The 5,397-nt window shown below is 40.1% G+C and overlaps 1 long non-coding RNA gene across 1 annotated transcript; it reads left to right on the top strand.

The window, feature by feature from the left end:
- The first annotated feature begins 808 nt into the window (after positions 1-808).
- On the top strand, positions 809-3,999 carry LOC142127214 (uncharacterized). The gene is made up of 4 exons (XR_012685343.1): positions 809-922; positions 2,312-2,488; positions 2,572-2,683; positions 3,927-3,999. It is a non-coding gene; the product is annotated as an uncharacterized LOC142127214 (long non-coding RNA).
- The last annotated feature ends 1,398 nt before the right edge of the window (positions 4,000-5,397 follow it).

The raw sequence follows: 5,397 nt of genomic DNA, 5'->3' as shown, positions 1-5,397 counted from the left end.
CGCTGAAGATGCCGATCTCGCCGGAGTTGAAGAATCCGGACATTGATACATTTACCCCTTAATGTGACCTTGCAACCGGCAAGATTCAAGTGTAAAAATATAGACATTTTTTAGGAAAAAGAAGGGGCAATAAAAAAACCTCTAATTGCATAAATATTCACACAGTTTCTTAATGGGGCTGTAGCTGTGTTCAGAATTAATATCATGTTGAAAGGTAATTAGCATACACCTGCCAGCAAAGAAAGTGATTGTGATTTGCCCCAAATATAGGTCAGCTGTCCCTGTAGGATTTCCTTGTAGATGTCCTAGTTGGATCCTGCTGGGATAGCCATGGTCCGTCGTGCAGTATGGTTGTCGTAGTTTTGGTAACAATTACGGCCAAATTCCGTTTATGAAACAAACAAAACAAATTCTGGCCAAATACAAATATTTTGAAAAACAGTTTTGAAAATGTTGCTCATCTCCAACTTGGCCGTATATGAAAATTCTCACCCACGGCCGGGATAAGTGGGGAGTTACAAGAAAATGGGGGAGAACTGGCAAAAGCACTGCCAGCGAGGATCACATCTCTGGCAGCAACAGATGCCAATGCTGTCGGATCTTTCTGATGCCAGAGAGCATTGTTTGTACAGATATTACTCAAAGAGAAGCCAATGAACAAAGTCTATTGCTGTGTGTTGTATATATTCATAGGCTTTATCATTTTGTATACAATGTATGTTCTATAACCTTCTCAGAAATACGTAGGCATTAAGCTGACACTACCCCCTGGTCATCTCCACAGGGTCTGCCATGGAACTCTTCCTTTCACTGAACAGTAGTGATGTTGTAATTAATGAGGACATCTCCGTGGCCAACACTGAGTTCTGGATATCCAAAGAACACTACTCATCCGACCAGGCGTTGTCCTGGTGTCTTACACGTGAGTAACTTGTGTCATAGTTATGTCATAGTGCTGCTTAGTAAGATTATCCTGAAGTTCAGATAAACTGTGAATGATAGAACAACGGAACCACTATTTATCTACCGTGCGTGTTTGGCCGCTTTCTGCCAAGTCAAGTTTATGCACAAAAAACGTTATTATGGAGTGGCCCAATATTTTTTTGTTCGTAAATACTGTAGATATAATGTTGGCAGTAATACTGTATAAGCTGCTGTTATGTGATTAGGAGCCCATTGGCCCTGATGCAAATTTTGGGCCCCACATACTCACGGTCCTTATCAGTCCTAATCTGTGCACTTTCTTACAATTGTTTGGTTGGCTAATACAAAATAGAGAGCCAATTAGGGTGGCAAGTATACAAAGTTGATCCTGTTACACCGGCTAGTAGGCAAAACTGTGCCCCGATCTGGTGGACAGTGGGCAAAACTGAGGTCAATGTACTTGCTGGTCTCCACACTAAAAGATGGAGCATATCCTGTCCTGCACTATACTCTGCATAATGGAGTCTAGTGAAGGTAATACTTATTTTCCCTGATGCATTACCAGTCCAGTGGGCCCCTTCCAAGCTACAATCTTTAGTGTCAGACCCTCGCTGTCTTTCATGAACACCAATAACCCAATCTACCAGTGCTTTTCACCTATAGCAGTCCCTTTTGCCTTAGAGTGATATATGCTCAAATTGAAACACCAGGGAGATTGTTTAAGTATGTGGGAAAAGCTTCCCAAAATATGTTTCCCATGTGTAGGAAAATATGGTAAGGGTCACTGGTAATATTAATGGAGAGAGAGGGCGGGCTCCATTCTTCAGGCCCATTCTGGGTCTTCTGGGCCTCCAGCATAAAAATGTAGGCTGATCTGCAACTTCACCTGTATGTGGGTGTTTAAAAAGCAGTCAGGCTGGACACACAGTCTCTAAGACCTGGGGAGGAGGTTGGATGCCTACCAAGAGACTCTGCAAATGGTGAGCAATTACCTCTGTTGTGCATGTGTGTGGGACACAAGGTCCTTTACAGGAGAGAGGGTGTTCCTGTGTGTTTAGCTAGTGCTGGTAAGGCAAGGAAGTTATTTTGACATTTTCTTTTTTTTCTGCGTAATATCGCTGGCTGAGGCCAGTTGTACTGAAAACCATGGACTTGTTTGACTTATCTGCTGCTGTTCACTTCCGTCTATCCCAGGAGATGGCGCCTGTTCCTCTAACGCGGTCACAATAGCAATAAGAGCAATTGACTCTACAATTATTTTTCACTCTGGTACAATAGTTAGATGTATTTTTAGTGCTATTGAAACTATTATTTTCATGTTGAGCTGCAAGTGGTTTTCAATTCAGCGGAAATGGAAACTTCAGTTTATCTGCTTTCGTTTTTTCAGGGTGTGTGGAAGAAGAGTCTTGGTGTCGTCTTGCAGATTTACAAGACTCGAAGAAGGAATTCTTTACATGTATCATTTACCCAGACTCGTGGAGTTGTGATACTGTAACTAACCGTGCTCCAGCTAATTGTGACATTGCTCTCAACAATAAACCACAGTCTTTGTATCACAGGAAAGGTTTGTAGCAGTCACAATGTAACTAATGTCTGATATTACACTGTAGACGCTTGATAAATGACCGGTGTCTATTCTCTCGGCAGAGACTTTCAGTAACAAGGTGAAACATTTCTACACTCCCATTCCATACCGGAAGCTGGCCGAGATATCCGTGAGGAACAGAGTTATAGTGACTGGGACAAGTGTTTCCAATGGGTAAGATCCTGAGGACACTGTTTATTTGTTTAACCTTCAGTTAAATATGGAATATGGAATTGCTGGACCTCATAGCAAAAGTTGGAGGAAGGCTCTGTGTCTACCCTCCCTGGCAGGACCTATAGGAAAATTTGGATAGGGGTACGGCAGTTCTGTGTTCCTCTTCTGAGAATGCCCGGTCCTTCACATGCGCTCAATGTGCATCACAAGTTCATAACAGGTTTCAAAAGAGCAAAGTGAGGCCTTGGAGGTAGCGTGAGCCTTGGAGGGAGGATTGGGGGGCCTGACACAACATTGCTGGGCGCCTCCCACCTCTGGGTCCCGTACCCACTATTGCTAAACCCCTCATCCCTTGGCCCCCACTCTGCTCCTCTGCTGGTGCAAGTGCTATGAGGCCCCAGGCAGGAACCGCCCTCCGCACCACTTACACTTGTGATAGTTCTACCACTGCTTTCAAGGATCTTTCATTATAGTATATATTTAACTAATATATGTAGTACAGCTACACCCCCTGCAATATGATGTGCATGAATGTCTCATGTAATAGATTCGCTCATCATTAATATGACTACAGAACATTTCTTTCAGAATCCCCTACACGAGCTCAGTCTCTCTGCTGCCTCTTCTCATCCTGTACACAAGCTTCCATAATTACTTGTATATGAGTTATGTGTACTTTAAAAAACAAATGATTTTATTATTATAACAGAGCAAATACCTCTAATTTATACTTTTGCATCAAGAAAATGTTTGTCTGGTTTTTTAAAAAAAATAAATTCCCTTAATTTTGTCACCCCCCAAAAAACTTGCGGCCTTAATTTTACACAACATAAGCCCACCCCTGCGGAGCCCTGTGTATTATAACTAGTTAGAATATATAGTTGTCTGTTTTAAAAAAAATAGGAGACACTTTGCGACTAATTGAATTCCCCCGAAGAGTAGTCAACTACACCACCAAGATTTTGATAGAAGAAGAACTTACAAGGACCATGTGGACTGAGCCTGCAAAAGCCCCTTATTGTTGTGTGTTTGGCCGTCTGAGTGAAGAGAGCAAGAAATATGTTACGAGATGAGACCAACATTAAAAATCCATTGAATTATAATGCAATCTAATTGTTTATAATTATTGCTGCAGCAGCCATAATCATTTCAGTTAGATAGTCATAAATAGTGCAATAACATGTATAAATAGTGCAATAATATGTATAATAGTGTGATAACATGTTTTCTGTTTTCTACTCAGATTTTTCCAGTGTGAGCTCCGCTGTGATGCAGATCCGTGCTGTAAAGGGTTTGGATATATGCAAAGACCTGGGATACAAGGTACCTAAAGAAACATGAACAATACCTAAGCTACACATGTTATTGCACTATTTATACATGTTATTGCACTATTTATACATGTTATTACACTATTTATTCATGTTATCACACTATTTATTCATGTTATCACACTATACATGTTATTGCACTATCATGCTAATGTAGCGTCCCAGGTGAATACAGGTATTTGCATGTACATATGGTACATGGTATGCCCATGCATTGGGTACCCATGTCTATATACGCATATGACATATTAGTATACATGTAGAAGCTCTGTTCTAAGTGTTCTCTAAGGTAAAATGAGGAAAACGTTTCAATATGTTGTAAATAGTTAAAAAGTTTATATGTAAAAGAAAATAATACATTTTTTTTATATCAAAGTTTTTAAATTTTGTTTCCGGACGCAATTTGTTTTACTATGGCGGCGGACAGAGGGGGATGCGCCCCTCCGCCTTGCCTATTCCGCTCACCGCCGGCCCTGGGGGGGGGAGCCTCTAAGGACCGCTGGGCCCTATGCAGTTGCCTAGGTTGCCTAGCGTTAAATCCGGCCCTGGGTATAGGATAATGATTATATGAGATGAGATACCCAACCCTCCTGCATGGCATTACCAAAATAAAACGGTGACTTTTTCCATTTATTGTCATATTGATTATGAATTCTAGACAAACTTCTAAAACTTTGATATAAAAAAAATGTATTATTTTCTTTTACATATAAACTTTTTAACTATTTACAACATATTGAAACGTTTTCCTCATTTTACCTTAGAGAACACTTAGAACAGAGCCAGATTTCCTTATTTGCAAGAGGATTTTTCTAATTATGCTCTTGGGTGCTATAAACACTCTGTTTGGTACAGTTGTGTTATATGAGAAAATCAATTCATTCTCAGGGCTTTTGAAATGACTGCAATATTCACCTGAGAGTATATAGTCTTATACTGCAGCCAGGAGTGAGTTGTATTTTCTTTCTAGATGCTACATTGACCTAGAAATTTTTACCATCCAGACCCCTTTTACAGTCCATCCAGCTTACTGTTTGTTCTAATCCTTTTCAGGTTATTAACCTTTCTTAAAACGCACAACAGTACATTTTTTAGTGAGCATGAAAAGATAAAGCAAAGTAATTGATTTTAATCTCTTACTTCCCGAATATATTCTGCTGTCTGTCTTTAGGAATCTTCAGATAAAAAGCATTAGCAGTATGCACAGTGGGATTATGATAATATCACTTCATGATTAGAGTGAAAAGCACCGAAATGGTCACAGACCAAATCACTGCTTCTGTTACCCTAATAAAATAATAAAAGCCATATCTCCTCCAGACACCATAATGGAGCCTTTATAATAACCTAGCTAAAATAAAACACAGTTATAATCTGTAGAGA

The sequence above is a fragment of the Mixophyes fleayi genome, unplaced genomic scaffold (genome assembly GCF_038048845.1).
Source record: "Mixophyes fleayi isolate aMixFle1 unplaced genomic scaffold, aMixFle1.hap1 Scaffold_29, whole genome shotgun sequence".
NCBI lineage: Eukaryota > Metazoa > Chordata > Amphibia > Anura > Limnodynastidae > Mixophyes > Mixophyes fleayi.
The sequence above is the reverse complement of the archived record's forward strand: the minus strand, read 5'-3'. Positions and strand labels throughout refer to the sequence as shown.